The 18,241-nt window shown below is 44.6% G+C and overlaps 1 protein-coding gene across 2 annotated transcripts in view; it reads left to right on the forward strand.

Moving 5' to 3' along the window:
• The window catches only part of LOC111963858 (disabled homolog 2-interacting protein-like), a 217,758-nt gene that overhangs the window by 24,992 nt on the left and 174,525 nt on the right, over positions 1-18,241 (forward strand). The gene's annotated exons all lie outside the window — the stretch shown is intronic.

The raw sequence follows: 18,241 nt of genomic DNA on the forward strand, positions 1-18,241 counted from the left end.
TCTCTCTCTCTCTCTCGTTTTGAAATATTCATCAGAGCAGAAGTCTTTTAGTTTGCTTCAATAATTCATCTATTTGTTGGTTTTATGGAAAACGTGCTGCTAGGCTTCAAATCCCACTAGCTAGAGGAACTGCACCAGCCTCTCATCTCTCACACACAAACACACACACACACATATTTTTACATTTTAGTCATTTAGCAGACGCTCTTATCCAGACTAATTTACAGGAGCAATTAGGATTAAGTGCCTTGCATACACAGACAGTCTCTCACATCACAAAGAAGCACGTAATTATGTATATAAAGTCTCCAAATAAAAACACATATTTTGACCAATGGGTAAAAAAACTATGTTAATTGTGTAGATAATCCTCTAAGAAATGGTCCCAACTTCATGTCTCTATCATAATCCATTCAAAAGTGAACACTTTTTTGGTTTCTACATGATTCCATATGTGTTATTTCATAGTTTTGATGTCTTCGCTATTATTCTGCAATGTAGAAAATCATTTAAAAAATTAAGGAAAACCTTGATGTGGATAAAGAGTTACTTGTCTAACAGAACACAGAAGGTGTTCTTTAATGCATGCCTCTCCAACACAATCCAGATAGAATCAGGAATTCCTCAGGGAAGCTGTCTCTAGGCCCCTTACTTTTTTCAATCTTTACTAATGACAAGCTTTGAGTAAAGCCAGTATGCGGATGACTCAACACTATACACGTCAGCTACTACAGCGAGTGAAATCACTGCAACACTTAACAAAGAGCTGCAGTCAGTTTCAGAATGGGTGGCAAGTAATATATTAGTCCTAAATATTTCAAAAACTTAAAGCATTGTTTTTGGGATAAATCATTCACTAAACCGTTAGCCTCAACTAAATTGTGTAATGAATAAYGTGGAAATTGATCAAGTTCAGGAAACTAAACTGCTTGGAGTAACCCTGGATTGTAAACTGTCATGGTCAAAACATGTTAATGCAGTAGTAGCTAAGATGGGGAGAAGTCTGTCCATAATAAAGCGCTGCTCTGCCTTCTTAACAACACTATCAACAAGGCAGGTCCTACAGGCCCTAGTTTTGTCACACCTGGACTACTGTTCAGTCGTGTGGTCAGGTCCCACAAAGAAGGACGTAGGAAAATTGCAATTGGCTCAGAACAGGGCAGCACGGATGGACCTTAAATGAATAATATGCATGTCAATCTCTCATGGCTCAAAAGTAGAGGAGAGATTGACTTCATCACTACTTGTTGTGGTAAGAAGTGTTGACATGCTGAATGCACCGATGTGTCTGTTTGAACTACAAGCACACAGCTCAGACATCCATGCATACGCCACGAGACATGCCACCAGAGGTCTCTTCACAATCCCCAAGTCAAAAACAGACCGCACAGCACTACATAGAGCCATGGCTACATGGAACTCTCCACATCAGGTAACGGATGCATGTAGTAGATTCAGATGTTGTTTTAAACAGACAAAAATAAACCTTATGGAACAGCGTGGACTTTGAAGACACACACACACACAGGCACAGACACAAGCATCCACATACACATGATAACATACACATGTATTTTGTATTGTAGATATGTGGTAGTGGGGTAGTGGCCTGAGGGCACACACTTAATGTGTTGTGAAAAGGGTTATGAAATGTAATGTAGTATTCTTTTATTGTAAATTACTGCCTTAATGTTGCTGGACCCCAAGAAGAGTGCAGCTGCCTTGGCAGCAGCTAATGGGTATCCTTAATAAATAAAGTGACACACACTGTGAGTTGTGGAAACCCTGCAGGGAAGGGCTGCCGATGTTTTGGACACTTTTGGGGAAGATGTGCTTTGTCAAGAAGGTGCTTTCGGTACCCGTAAATGTCTATATATTCATGACTTACAGTATGAAGTGTGTGTGTGTGTGTGTGTGTGTGTGTGTGTGTGTGTGTGTGACCACCACTATAGGGTTTTTCATTAGAACAGGAGACAGGAGTCCCAGTATTGCTGTCTCTGAATGTAATAGAATACAAAACAAAGAAAGAAATGGTTGAACATATAGTTGATCTTTCTATACTGTCCTATAGCCCTTCTTAGGTATGCACTCTTCATGAAAAAGAGGGGCACTATATTACATGCTTGGGTATGTCACGGGGCACACTGCGGTGCTGCTCAGTGTTGCATAATCATCTCTCTTTCATCTCCCTCTCTCTCTCTCGCTCACAGAATGAGGCGTGCCTTTTAGATTAGCAGGAAGGCCAAGGTTTGTTTCCTTTTCTCATAGTCGAACATATCATGACAACAAAAATAGGAAAAGAAGAGAGGGGGTGTCTTGTGTGGGAAGCCCCATTCTGAGTTGTCCTGATATGTGGGTAGTGTTCGCTGATTGGGGCTTTCGTTCTTTAATGGCTTTGAATCTCTCTCTGTACAATCAGCAGTCGGACCCTGCGATAGCCCTGTGGTAGTTGGACCCTGTGTCAGCCCTTTGGTAGCTGAAGGACTCCGTGGTGGCTGGGGTAGATGTATGACCCTGTTGTAGCAGCGCTAGCTGCACAGGTTGAAGTGCATGTATCGTGTTTCCATGTGGGTGTTTGAATCAGAGTGGCCCACCAGACCAGAACAGTGTAGGGTAGAGATAAGACAGGAGCTCAGGCCCACAGGGAAGACCACTGGCTGTGTGGACAGCTCAGAATCAGCCTCTCTGCCAACCCTGCATACAGTAGAGTCTCCTCAGAACAGGAAGGGGAGGACCATCCTCCTCAGTGAATTTCATATAAATAAAAATTGTGGAACATTAAAAGTCATCTTTTTTAGATAAAACTATACTTAACATATTCACATGCCACCAAATAATTGATTAAAACACAGTTTTGCAATGAAGGTCTACAGTAGCCTCAACAGCATTCTGTAGGGTAGCACCATGGTGTAGCCGGAGGACAGCTTGCTTCGGTCCTCCTCTGGGTACATTGACTTTAATACAAAACCTAGGAGGCTCATGGTTATTACCCCGTTCTATAGACTTACAAAGTAATTATGACAGTATCCGGAGGACGTCCTAAAACCTATCAGAGCTCTTGCAGCATGAACTGAGATCTGGTCCACCCAATCAAAGGATCAGAAAATGAATCTAGTACTGAAAGCATAAGCTACTGCTGGCTAACACTGCAGTGGAAAATTTGTGGTGAGTACTTTACTCAAAGAGGGAAAAATATATTTGTTGAACAGTTCTGAACAAATTAATTTCTTCAAAAATGAACGAAAAGCAAGAGAGAGAGAGAGCGAGAGAGCACTAGCTATATTTCGTTGTATTTTTTTTCACTTTCACTTTCACTTACTTAGCTAGCGAATGTAGCTAGTTTAGCTTACTCAAACACCTGGCTCCAACAGAGAGGGATGCCATGTTCGCTAGCTGGCTATGGCTATCCAACACTGAAACGTTTCCAAGTCAAGGTAATCTTCTGGTTTTATTCATTTATTGCCACTGAGGCCCGGTGGTGTAACTGCTAAACTGTTTTCTAACTGTACACATGATTGTAGAGGGTTTACTAACGTGATAGTTCTAGTAGCTACTGTATGTTGACTGACGTTAGCTAATATGGTGACAACGATGCAGGCTATGTGTAGTGGTTAGCGGTTATGATATGAAGGTTTGGCTAGGATTTTCTTTTTGGCTTGGTTCCCAGACAGCTGATATGTTGTGTACTGAAGCAAAGGGAAAAGGTGACAGGAGGAGAACGTGTTAAAGCCAGAAGGAATGAACAAGCAAAGTGATCATGCTGATTATATATATTTATTTTTTTTCCCCCACCTTTATTTAACCAGGTAGGCTAGTTGAGAACAAGTTCTCATTTACAATTGCGACCTGGCCAAGATAAAGCAAAGCAGTTCGACACATACAACAACACAGAGTTACACATGGAGTAAAACAAACATACAGCCAATAATACAGTAGAAAATAAGTCTATATACAACGTGAGCAAATGAGGTGAGATAAGGGAGGTAAATGCAAAAAAAGGCCATGGTGGCGAAGTAAATACAATATAGCAAGTAAAACACTGGAATGGTAGATTTTCAGTGGAGGAATGTGCAAAGTAGAAATATAAATAATGGGGTGCAAAGGAGCAAAATAAATAAATAAATAAATACAGTAGGGGAAGAGGTAGTTGTTTGGGCTAAATTATAGATGGGCTATTTACAGGTACAGTAATCTGTGAGCTGCTCTGACAGCTGGTGCTTAAAGCTAGTGAGGGAGATAAGTGTTTCCAGGTTCAGAGATTTTTGTAGTTCGTTTCAGTCATTGGCAGCAGAGAACTGGAAGGAGAGGCGGCCAAAGGAGGAATTGGCTTTGGGGGTGACCAGAGAGATATACCTGCTGGAGCGCGTGCTACAGGTGGGTGCTGCTATGGTGACCAGCGAGCTGAGATAAGGGGGGACTTTACCTAGCAGGGTCTTGTAGATGACCTGGAGCCAGTGGGTTTGGCGACAAGTATGAAGCGAGGGCCAGCCAACGAGAGCGTACAGGTCGCAGTGGTGGGTAGTATATGGGGCTTTGGTGACAAAACGGATGGCACTGTGATAGACTGCATCCAATTTGCTGCTATGAAAGTGAACTGTGTTTACGTGTGATCAGGCGTGTATTCTTTCTGCCAATTCTGTTAAAAAAAACGTTTCTTGAAACGGGGATAAACAAATCAAAATCATCAAATCAAATTGTATTGGTCACATACACATGGTTAGCAAATGTTATTGCGAGTGTAGTGAAGTGCTTACCTGACATACCTGAATTTGTCCAATAGAAACTCTCGTTTGCAACTGTGGGACTAATGATTACACCCTAGATCAGCTAGATACAGGCAAGACTGTGCAAGGCGGTATTGAATGTGTCACTGTTTGCCACCTTGATTGCTCAGAGTTTCTCTCGGGCCTGGGCAACCTGTGTTGTAAACTTTCATTCATAGGCTAGGTTGTAGCAACCCCATGATGGGTATAGGGAAAATGTGTGTATCATGTAGTAGTCTAAACCTATCGATGTTACATTGAACTGGGTGAATGGAATATGAATGAGAGTCATCCAATATGCTGTAACAGAAATAAGGACATGCTCCCCCCCCAAAAAAAATCATCCTCTGTCATCTTAAATGGCACTGACCGCCACTGCCCGTGTGTCTGGTTTCTCTCGGTCTAAGCACACAGTTTCCCGTGTATATCAAGAATGGTCCACCACCCAGAGGACATCCACCCAACGGCAGGTCAGTGGTCGAAAACGGGTCACTTATGAAAGACGACAAAGGAGACTGACAAGGAATTGTGCAGAGCAACAAACGGGCTGCAGTTAGTCAACTGACAGTCCAGTACAACATTGGTGCCCAAAGAACCATAACAGAATGCGCAACTGGTCGTACCTTGACACGAATGGGGTAAGGCAGCCAACGACCTTACAGAGTACCACTTCTTTCGGCAAGAAACACGAAACTGCAATTGCACTTGTCTAAGGAATGAAAAACGCTGGACAGTGGAGAATTGGAAAAACATTGCCTGGTCTGATGAATCACGGTTCCTGCTGTTTTACGCTGATGGGAGAACTATGGTATGGAGAAAACCACGTGAGTACATGCCTCCATCATTCCTTGTCAACATTACAGGCTGGTGGTGTGATGGTGTGGGGTGTGTTTTCATTGGGTCCCTTGATAAAAGTGGAGCAACGTTTGAATGCCACAGGATATCTGAACATCATTGCCAACCAGGTGCATCTCTTCATGGCAGCAGTGTATCCGTCTGCAAAATCGATTGTCCAGGAATGGTTCCAAGAACATGACAGTGAATTCAGCTATTGAAGTGGACTGCCCAGTCACCAGATCTCAATCCAATTGAACATCTGTGGTATGAGATGGAATGAGCTATTCGCAGTAAAGATCCACTACCAGCCAACTTGACACAACTATGGGAAGCGTTAGAGTCAACATGTGCCAGCATCCCTGTGGAACGCTTTCGACACCTTGTAGAGTCCATGTCCCGACGAATTGAGGCTGTTCTGAGGGCAAACGGAGGTACAACTCAATATTAGGAAAGTGTTCCTAATGTTTTGTACACTCAGTGTATGTGTCTCACGTAGCCAAATCTGTGGAAGGCTTTGAAGGTTATAAGTTCTGAACATGAATCAATCTTAATTATTTTATAAGTCACTATCTCCTTATAACTCACTATCTCCTTTAATTGCCCTGTCTGCACATTAAGCAGAAAGCTTGTTAGTGGCTTTGAGATCTTCAGGGATGTCCCTCTTCATCGCTAGCTACTCTCTAGAGTTGTAATGCTTAGCCTCTCTCTCTTTCTCTCTCCCTCCCTCTCTTTCGCTCTCGCTCTCTCACACACACACACACACACACTCGCACAAACCCAATTGTCAGGCCGTTAACTGACCGAGCAGATCCCAAAGTGGTTCAGTCCGACGGTTATCAGTGAGCCACTGACCATTACTGTGCCAGTTAACTGGMAAACACGAACACTGACCATTAACCGTCGTTGGTGGGCATAACCAATTAGCTAAGTACTCTGACTATTGACTCAGTGTAACAGAGTCTAACCATTAACTTGGAGGTCAGAGATATAGTTCCAGAAGGATCTAACCCTATGGCCTGAAGATAGGCCACTGGACCTACATATGAAACATGATGACACATGTTACATCGCAAGACGGCAAGGGACTACAGTTTGCTCTCTATATAATATACTTCTATGTCTCAGATGGCTCAGTGGACACTGGGCAGGGTGTGTTGAGGAAGTCGATAATGATCTCTACATTAAATATCAAACCTGAGAGTTGAACAGATTGTTAGATCATGAGAGCAGATTTATTCAGACACCACCATCAGGTCAATTATTCATCAGGTCAGACGACCTGACAGGACTCAGTGAATAAGAGATATTACAGTATACTATGGCCAGAGGACTAAGTGGACACCCACTTGACATATCCTCCGAGAGAACATGATAAGGTTGTACAGATGACAGTACATTCTATGGGGCTGGATGGTCAGAGATACTCTTGAGTTTGACAGTTTCACTTACACGTACTCGAAGACACGTACCTGGTTGAGTGTTTGTGGGTGCACATGTGTGCGTGTGTGTTTATGGATTTTGTTTGTGAGTGCATTACAGTCCAACTATGCACGTGTGAGTACATGTGTGTATACATGCTCAAGCATGCGTGTGTTTGTGTAATTGTTTATTTCAGGGCAGGCGGTGGACCTTTGGTGCCAGAAGTATTTTGTGTGTGAACCTCTCGAGTGGTTGGTTTCAATCAGGCAGCCTTCATTAGTGAAACTCAACAGTCCCTCTCATCTCCTTTCAATTCTCCCCACACTCCTCTTCTCCCTCTCTGCTCTCCTCTCCTCTGCTCTCTTCCCCCTTTCAGGCTTTCCTTTTCTTTTCCCTGTTGTTGTTATTTTCTTTCATTATAGATGGAAAGGCCTCTCTCCCTATCTCTCCCCCTGTCTCTGCCCCCCTCTCTCTCTCTCTCTCTCTCGCTCTCTCTCCCCCCATCTCTATCCCTTGCTCTCTCTCTCTTTCTTTCTGTCCAGCAGTGTCACAAAAACTCCTCTGTTCTATGCAGTTGTATAATTGCTATAATGAGTTGAGTTTGCTGTCCGCGGTTTTAGACTGTTTGGCTTTCACATGAGGGAGGTAGGGAGAATACCAGTGCTAACCTACCTCACCTCTCCTCCTTCCGACATTTTGGGCCAACCTGACCCAACACCTGGCTATTGTCCAAGCCAATAACTCACTTCCTGTCCTCAGCCTTGTGTTCGCTGTGTTTCACTGCCCTCTGAGAAGACTGGAGAGGTTCTGTAGCAGCAGTATGGGAACAACTCTACCTAACCCTCTGTCCCATAATGACACTGTGAATCTAATTCTGTGTGACCTATTTAATCTGCTGTTGCTGGGCTCCGTAATAAGAGTTGTCGATGCACATGGCCCAAGGAGCCTGGTTCTACCTGGAGGGCACTGTATAGGTTCTCCTCACAGTCTGGTTTTACCTGAAGGGCACAGTACACAGTACAGGGTCTGTCCCTGCCTCCCTCACACCCCCAGGGCACTCTGGAGAAGTAGCTAAGTGAATTCCTACATTGTAACGGTAAACTGACATTTCTATGGTCATTTAGGGTATTATGAACAGTAAAAAAAAAAATCTGAAACGTCTTCGGAGCGCAAAAACACTTTTGACCACAAGAGGGTACCGTTTGTTGTTTCTGGCTCGTTAACATATTTTGAGGAATGCCTTATAMGAGGCTATATTTGTTGCAACCGTGAGTGAGAATGCTGTACCAATTAAACTCATATGTGGTTATAGAGCCCTGTGAAATGTGAAATGAATAGGGGACAAATTTGAGTAGCAGCACGTCTTAACCTTAAATGGATGAGCATTTTGCCATGTATTTTTGCTCTGTTTTGTCCTGTAGTTGTTGCCAGGTTGAAAGCCTTTCTTAAGGTCTCAAGAAGAGCAAGTGCTTTGAAACACCAACTAAGTCTTAATGTGTAAACACTTTACCTAGCAGGCAACCTGCTTGCAACAATCCCTTCAAATGACAGTAAAATCCTGTAAAATACGATGAATTTCACTCATCCATTCATTCATGCATTCCCATTGAAGTAGCATTTACTTTTTTACATTATAATACAGTACATTTCACGGATTGTATTGTGTGTCATTACACAGTTTGTGTTTTGATATCATATTTATATTACAGTAGGTGTACTGTAATATGAAATACAGAATTTTACCTGTCACCGAGCCGCCTGTAAGCTACCGTCAAATTCACTTGAACCCTTTTCCAGTCTAGCTGCGGTATGGGAGAGGAGTGGGTGTAGGAGGTGTCTGTGTAGGCGTTCAGATGGGCCGGTGAAGTTTGGGGGAACGTCATTTTCGATGTGTCTTGTTTCAAGACCCATGCTGAGAGCTGGAAGGCTCCAGAGGCATCTCTGATCACCACTCTGCTTCTCCGCACGCATGCGCAAACACATGTCCGGGACTCAGATTGAAATTGTTTTCGAGGTCAAGCCCTCTGTCAGCTTTCAGGCCACGCATTCTCTCTCTCTCTCTCTGTATTGTCCTTTAAAGACATGCTCTCTGTTCCTCATCTCTCAGTTCATTCAGATCCACCACAGACCAGGCTGTTCAAAAGTTACTTGTCAAGGAACTGTATCTCCTCATATACGAGTTTGTAGGGTTACCTTACTCTCTGCAATATTACATCCCACCGGGACTTGTGTCTAAGTTGCATCTCAGGGAATTTGTTATGTAAAGCACGTTTAAGTGTGTATGGGATAGGCATAGCATGTTTAATTAATAAGAAATACTGTTGAGAGATGAGAGATGAGAGAGAGAGAGAGAGAGAGAGAGAGAGAGAGCAACCCTATCCCTCTGTCCTCTGTTCTATAAGCCTTGGTATACTGTTGTCCTCTCAAGAGAAGAATGACTGATGCTGGGAGGGAAAGAGATGGAGGGCATGGAGAGAGAGAGAGCACATGCTTTTGACACCAACTAACACCCGCTGATTGAGTCCCCAGTGTACAGTCTCTCCAGGCAGAAGATGTTTTTGCATGAGTTTGTCAAAAGGCCCGATCTTACCACAACCCTCCTTCATTTTCTCTCTTTCTCCATCTCTCCCTATTTACTGGCCTTGACTCTGTGCCATCACCGCTTGTCCCTCACTAACTACCTCACGACTCCTTTTCACCAGCCAAAAGGTCTCTGAGTAGTGCTAATTATAACTACGCGCTCACGCGCACACGCACACACACACACACTGGCCGCTTGACTGACTGTTGATGAGTCACGACTCAGTTAAGGGCCCTTTCAGTATATCAAGGCTTCACGCTGTGTGTATAATTCGCTACCGTATATTCAGTTGTGTGTGCGTTTGCSTGCGTTTGTGTGCTGTGTACAATGTGTTATTTTTTTACGCTTATGCCGATTATTTTGTTTTCAAGACGGCCTTCATCCATATTGTGCCAGCCCTATGCGTGTGCATGCGTTTGTGTACCTCATGTTATATTTCCAGTGAATGGGAGCAGTGTGAGACAGGCAGCCTGAGGCCCTAGTCCCATTAGTCTCCTGTGCCTTAGCAGGAACACTACATTTACCCATCCCATGACCCCGCTCCCAGCAGCACACAGACCGCTAACGTGGTTATGATGGAGGTGAAAAGGCCACTGTCATAACACACACACACACGCAGGCGCGCGCGCACAGAGGCTCTCACACCTACACACAATCAGACTCGTCCGTGTGCACGTGCGCTTGTACTCGCACACATGTACGTATATACGCACGCATGCACGCGCACACACACACAAACACACTGTGTGTGCCTGGCATCCCAGAAGAGATGTGCTCAGCATGCCTCCTCTAGTAAAGCCACCTAGTGGCAAAGAAAGGGAATACACTTTTTAGTGTGAAGTATAGTTGTAGTAAGATGTGGGCAACATAGCAAGTACACACTAAAACTCAGACAGCTATGCTAACGACAAACAGCATTTGGTATTCCACTACTCCTTGTATGAGTATTGGTGTGCGTATGGAGTTCTGTAGGTTATGTAATGCAGTCATATTTCTGTCCATTCCAAGTTGGGGGGGATGTTTAGAAAACCGGAGAAGGAGAGAGGAGAAGTTTTTAGGAGAAGTTATGATAGAGAGGTCTGTGAGAGTCAGAGAGAGAGGGCCTCCCTATACATAAAACGAAAGCAGTACCCTGAGAGAGAGAGAGATGAAGAGAAGAGAGAGAGAGAGAGAGAGAGGAGAGAGAGAGAGAGAGGAGAGAGAGAGAGGAGAGAGAGAGAGAGAGAGAGAGAGGAGAGAGAGAGAGAGAGAGAGAGGAGAGAGAGAGAGAGAGAGAGAGAGAGAGGAGAGAGAGAGAGAGAGAGAGAGAGAGAGAGAGAGAGAGAGAGAGAGAGAGAGAGAGAGAGAGAGAGAGAGAGAGAGAGAGAGAGAGAGAGAGAGAGAGAGAGAAGCAAGAGGAGAGAGGAAAAGAACGAGAGGAGAGAAGCATAGCGCAGGAGAGAAGGAGAGGAGAGGAGAGACCATCAGCGAGAGAGATGAAGAGAGAGAGAGACATAGCGAGAGAGAGAGAGCCGAACGAGCAGAGAGAAGAGAGAGAGAGCCATAGCGCGAGAGAGAGAGAGACATAGCGAGAGCAGACAGACATATGCGGAGAGAGAGAGGAACTACGAGAGAGAGAGAGAGAGCAACGGAGAGAGCGAGAGAAGAGACGAAACCATTACAAGACACTGTTGTATATATATACATGGGAGTCTGTCCATTGAGAGTGGTCAACTCAATGATCTCCTCTCTGCCTGTCTCCTAAACGTCATCCCTTGGACTGCTGCTTCACTTGATTTCCCTTTGTATTCAGTGTGTGTGTGTTACAGTTTAGTCAGTTAGCAGACAACTTTCACCCCAGAGCAACTAGGGTTAAGTGGTTTACTCAAGGGCACATCTACACGACTTTTCATCTAGTCTGCTCAACGATTTGGACCAGCGACTTTTAGTTACTGGCCGACTCCTCTTAACCAAATAAGCTACCAACACTAAGTGTGTGTGTGTGTGTGTGTGTGTGTGTCGGAGAGAGGACGAGAGATAAACTGGCTTTGATCTACTCACAAGCATCTCTAATCCATCGAATGCTGTGCTTTCCTTTTGATGTAAATATTTGCTCAAGAGCAGACACAAACAAACTCATCTTCTTTCACCCTCTATTCCTCCTTCATTCTATCTGTCGGTCCTGTCTCTCTCGCTTTCTTCTCGTCTCTCGGCCTCATCCCCCCCCCCCCCCCTTCCTCCTCTCCTACGCATCATATTGACAGAGACGATGGTCAGATGAGCGTTACGGAAGGCAGGGAAGAAAGATATAGCTCCAGGGGACAGGAGTTAAGAACAGTGGTTAGAGAGAGGTGACCCACTCCTATCTGACCACGGGAGTCACTACACAGCCATGCTGGAACAGCTTTGAGGTAAGCTCGGTGTTCCAGTCATTAGCCTCGATTTCTAATGCTGCAATTCTACCTTATGTCCAGATGAGGGCAGTGTGGATACACTTTTGATCAACTTCTGTAACGCCATCGCGGTCCAACATGACTGCTTCGCCGAGGATCTCACCAGCTAACTCCTGTTAGACTGAATGTGCATGGCATTCAAGACCCGTGCCTTGAAATATCGAGTACACTTTGATAGCACTCTAAAAGTGTGCAGATATTGATCTCCTTTGTCCTGCATGTACCCTGCACCTGAGAAGGTTTGTTTGAAGTGTGCCATTCTAACTGTATCTGATTCTCTGTTCAACCCAGCTCGAGAGTCCACAGTGGATGCTATCTACTAGAGTGTTATTGAAGCTGTTTTAGTGTAGCCTGGTACTCAAGTCTGTTCCCAATCTGCTTCCTCAAGCTTATTATGACCCTCGGTTCTCCGTAACTCTGAAGGACAATGTAGAGCTGTGCGCACGTGTCTCAGCAGCGTTTCTCCCCAACATTTCTACCCAACAGGGGTGCTCCTTTCTCCCAAGGGGAGATTTTCTCTTTCCTCCCTCACCCACCTGTCCATCTCCTCATTTGAATTCCATGCTGTCATTGTCACGTATCCACTCAAGCTTAAGATGTTTGTCGTCTATCGCCCACCAKGTCCCCTGGTAGAGAGTTCCTCAATGGGCGTGACACCTTGTTAAGGCATAGAGTGAACAGTACTCCGTTCTGCCACCTCTGGTCTCTTGGCTCTCCCACCCCTACGGGAGGGCAGCTCCCACTCAGCCCAGTCCAAGCTCTTCTCTGTCCCGGCACCCTAATAGTGGAACCAGCTTCCCCCTGAAACTAGGACAGCAGAGTCCCTGCCCATCTTACGAAAACAAAGAAAACATGCCTTTTGTGAACCGACACACACTTGAATTCCCCCCTTACTAGCTCAGACTTAGCTGATAGATACTTTATTGGGGGAAAATGTAAGCCTACTTACTATGACTGTTTGGTGTTGTTCCCACCTAGCTATATTAAAAATAATGCAATAAATAATGCAATATCGCTCTGGATAAGAGCGTAGGCTAAATGTCAAAAAATGTTGTCTGCCTTCCTGTGCTTTGAAAGTGTTGGTTTCTGCTAAGAGCTAAAGTAACTGCTCCCATACGCCCCTTGCCTGCTAGCCTGCTCACAATGTCTCCCATCCACACATCAAAGAGCTACGGAGAGTACTGCTCACTCTCTAACTTTCAACAACCCCCACTCAACCACACACAAGCACACACACACACACACACTCACTCAGTCACAGTGAGAGAGAGAGGGGAGGCGTGGGGGTCTACAACGTGTCTGCTTTTCATTCCGTCTCTCATTATTGCCTGAGCCAGACGAGGACTGACATTATGGGCAGGAAGTGGGGTCTCTCTTTTATTCTCTCCCTCTCTGATACTCCAGCCGTCTCTCATTCCCTCACCCTTTCCCCCTCTCCGTCTCTTCTCACCCCATTAAAAATAATTTCCGCGCTCAAATCTCTCCCATTGGCTAATGCCGAAAGCACTTGTGCGCTTGCGTCCATGTGTACATCACAGCCCATCACTGATCACAGTGTTTAGAGTCAGAGGGTCGTCATATCCGACTCCTAATTAAAACACGACAATGACTGCAGAGCACCTAGGCTCTGCTGTGGAGGCCATTCCTCAGGGCTAATCAACATTCCCACAATGCTCCATGATCCCAGACAGGCAGAATTCCAGAGCTTCTGTTTTCTCCTGGCTTTTCTTGCAGACCCTCCTCGTCATGGTTACAGCCAGGCATCCGTTCACTCATAGCATGGGGGATACGACCGCCTCTGCTCCACTGGGCCAAAACTATGAGGAGGAGGGTCCACTGATAGTGGGAAGGTGTTTGTGTGTGACTATCTGTAACATCAACTCTGATCAGATGTTGATGTAAACAACCTGCAGCAGCGGTGTCCCGGGCCTTCAAACAGAGACAGTTCACTGGAGGGTCATAGAGAGAGAGAGAGAGAGTCATAGACAGAGAGAGAGAGAGAGAGAGAGAGAGAGACATAGAGAGAGAGAGACATAAGAGAGATAGAGACATAGAGACATAGAGAGAAGAGAGAGAAGACAGAGAGACATAGAGAGACATAGAACAGAGAGACAGAGAGACAGAGGAGAGAGAGAGAGAGAAGAGAGAGAGAGAGAGAGAGAGAGAAAGAGAGAGAGACCAAACCATTACAACACTGTATATATATATATATAATATGACATTTGTAATGTCTTTATTGTTTTGAAACTTCTGTATGTGTAATGTTTACCGTTAATTTTTATTGTTTACTTCACTTTTGTATATTATCTACCTCACTTGCTTTGGCAATGTTAACACGTTTCCCATGCCAATAAAGCCCCTTGAATTGAATTGCGAGAGGAGGGTCATAGAGAGAGAGAGGGGGGTACATAGAGAGGTTGTCTGTGTATACTCAGTGTGCTGATCTGTTTCCTGAGAATGTTGAGTGTTAATAACATCAGCAGTGGTGGCCGTATTGAGTAAGCCTATGATAGAGCCGGCAGCTTTTCTTTGTCATTCAATCGTAATGCCTCTTTATGCAAGGAGATCGATGAAGAAGAAGAGATAAATATCACTCTCTCTTTCTCTCTGCATAACAATCTCACACAACTCTACTAGACACATAACTTTCTCACAGGCTGCCTGCGATTCAGTCCGACTGTCTAACTCAAAAGTTAGTTTGACTTTCTTCTATCCAGCTCTCGTTGTTTTTCTCCTGATAGCAGGGATACAAGAGACAGGCAGTGTTTATGTTACATGTATTTGAATTACTTCTGAGTATTTTGTCATTTGAATTACACAGGGCTGAACTACACTACAATGTATTTTGTATTTTGCATTTTCAAAATACTGTAATTTGTATTTTCAAAATGCAAAATACCTTTCTAAACAATTGTTTTATAGCAATTCACATTTTGTGGACACCTGCTCATCGAACATCTTATTCCAAAATCCTGGGCATTAATATGGAGATGGTCCCCTCTTTGCTGCTATAACAGCCTCCTCTCTTCTGGGAAGGCTTTCCACTAGATGTTGGAACATTGCTGCAGGGACTTGCTTCCATTCAGCCACAATAGCATTAGTGAGGTCGGCCACTGATGTTGGGCGATTAGGCCTGGCTCGCAATCGGCATTAAAATTCATCCCAAAGGTATTCAATGGGGTTGAGGTCAGGGCTCTGTGCAGGCCAGTCAAGTTCTTTCACAACGATCTCAACAAACCATTTCTGTATGGACCTAATTTTGTGCACGTGGGCATTGTCATGCTAAAACAGGAAAGGGCCTTCCCCAAACTGTTGCCACAAAGTTGGAAGCACAGAATTGTCTAGAATGTCATTTTATGCTGTAGTGATATGATTGCCTTAGCCCGAACCATGAAAAACAGCCCCAGACCATTATTTTTCCTCCACCAAACTTTACAGTTGGCACTATGCATTGGGGCAGGTAGCATTTTTCAGGCATCCGCCAAACACAAATTTACCCGTCGGACTGCCAGATGGTGAAGCGTGATTTACCACTCCAAAGAACGTGTTTCCACTGCTCCAGAGTCCAATGGGGGCAAGCTTTACACCACTCCAGCCCACGCTTGGCATTGTGCATGGTGGTCTTAGGCTTGTGTGCAGCTGCTTGGCCATGGAAACCCATTTCATGAAGCTCCAGATGAAGCTCAAGTGGCCGTTTGGAACTCGGTAGTGAGTGTTGCAACCGAGGACAGATGATTTTTACACACTATGCTCTTCAGCACTCGGCAGTCCTGTTCTGTGAGCTTGTGTGGCCTACCACTTCGCGGCTGATCCGTTGTTGCTCCTAGACGTTTCCACTTCATAATAACAGCACTTACATTTGACCAGGGCAGCTCTAGCAGGGCAGACATTTGATGAACTGACTTGTTGGAAAGGTGGCATCCTATGAGCTCTTCAGTACAGGCCATACTACTACCAATGTTTGTCTATGGAGATTGCAGGCTGTGCGCTCGATTTTATACACCTGTCAGCAACGGGTGTGACTGAAATAGAACATTCCACTAAGGGTGTGAGTTATGATAATAGAACATTCCACTAATTTGAAGAGGTGTCAACATGTTGATGTTGGGGTCATGCTGGAAATGATGAATTTGAAGTAGAAAAATTGTGACGTTTCCTTTTAGGATGAATGCTCTAGTTGTAAGTTGTTCTTGATAAGAGTGTCTGCTAAATGACTAAAATGTAAATGAACAATTAACAATTGCTAAGCATGCTGAGTATAATTTTAATGAGCTCCTCCCCGAAACAAGGCCAATAATAATACCCAGTGTGCTTTGGTGTGTTCATTTTCACGTATACATTTTGGTTATTTAGCAGAAACTCTTATGCAGAGTGACTTGCTCAACTAAGATAGTAAATCCCGGTCCCAACAAGGAAAAAGGCTATTTTAGCCTGAGGGTTTAGGTTTAGGGTTACACTTAGGGTTATGAGTTAGGGGTTAGGGGTTATGAGTTAGGGGTTAGGGAAAATAGGATTTCAAATGGGAATCAATTGTTCTCTTTTTGTTTGCTTTCCGAGAGGAATTACCTTAATATTCTTTGTGGAAATCTATTGACTTTTGGGTGGTTAATTAACTGAAGCCCTTTTATTGTCTGTATTTATTATTCAGCACATTTTTTGTCAACAGTTGTACGTGAGTAACGTGCAGTGTACTGTGTGTATTATGTTAAGTGTGGAATATACCGTGTTTATTTTGTATAGAGCGGTACTGTGTGTCAAATATTTTCTTCTCCCTTGGGGACATGAATGTTCATGCTATCCTAATCCATGTCTCCCTTTGTTTTGCATGTCTCTGCTCTGGATATGACCTTTCCCCTTCATCCTCCTCCTACATTTCCTCTACAGGTAAGAGCAGCAATCCTTTTATTTAACTCTTTATCTGCCACGGCTCGGGTGACTTCCAACACACACACACACAAACAAGAATTCACTCCAAAAATTAGACACACACAAAAACCAACGATACTGTGCACACACACACACACACACACACACACACACACACACACACACACACACACACACACACACAACACACACACACACACACACAACACACACACACACACACACACACACACACACACACACACACACACACACTAGTGATGTCAGTGTATTCCCAGGAGTGTGTTAGTTGGTCCCAGGAAGGTTCTGAGAGCAGGAAGTGACCTTGTCCCTGAGACTGACCCTGACTGTGACCCCTTAACACACTCCATGGCCTGGTTCTGCTTCCTGTAATAGAGACCACAGAGCAGAGCTGCTGGAATATCTTGATGTATTTAAACAGTAACACAAATACACCATATCCTATTCAGTGTTAGTCGAGCATGGTTGACTGAGTTCCTCATACATGCACATGTGTGCATTCGGACACACGGACACCACACACACAACTGTTCAGTGTTTCAACAATGGCTGACTGAGGTCTCTTTGCCGTGAGAGTGTAAGGGAGAATCCATGCATGTATGCACACATGCACAGTCGGAAATTTAGCCCATAGCAAACCACCAAGTCCCACTTTTGCTCCAATGATCCACAGTGTGTTAGCAGCAGTATATCTGCCTAGCCCAGTGTGTTAGCAGGTATCACCCATGTGTTAGCAGTATATCGCCTAGCCCAGTGTGTTAGCAATATATCAGCCTAGCCCCAGTGTGTTAGCAGTATTTCAGCCTAGCCCAGTGTGTTAGCAGTATTTCAGCCTAGCCCCAGTGTGTTAGCAGTATTTCAGCCTAGCCCCAGTGTGTTAGCAGTATATCCGCCTAGCCCCAGTGTGTTAGCAGTATATCGCCTAGCCCCAGTGTGTTAGCAGTATTTCAGCCTAGCCCCAGTGTGTTAGCAGTTATCCGCCTAGCCCAGTGTGTTAGCAGGATATCAGCCCCAGTGTGTTAGCAGTATATCCGCCTAGCCCCAGTGTGTTAGCAGTATATCAGCCTAGCCCCAGTGTGTTAGCAGTATATCAGCCTAGCCCCAGTGTGTTAGCAGTATTCAGCCTAGCCCCAATGTGTTAGCAGTATATCCGCCTAGCCCCAGTGTGTTAGCAGTATATCAGCCTAGCCCCAATGTGTTAGCAGTATATCCGCCTAGCCCCAGTGTGTTAGCAGTATATCAGCCTAGCCCCAATGTGTTAGCAGTATTTCAGCCTAGCCCCAGTGTGTTAGCAGTATATC

This window comes from Salvelinus sp. IW2-2015, linkage group LG5 (assembly GCF_002910315.2).
Source record: "Salvelinus sp. IW2-2015 linkage group LG5, ASM291031v2, whole genome shotgun sequence".
In the NCBI taxonomy this organism is placed as follows: domain Eukaryota; kingdom Metazoa; phylum Chordata; class Actinopteri; order Salmoniformes; family Salmonidae; genus Salvelinus; species Salvelinus sp. IW2-2015.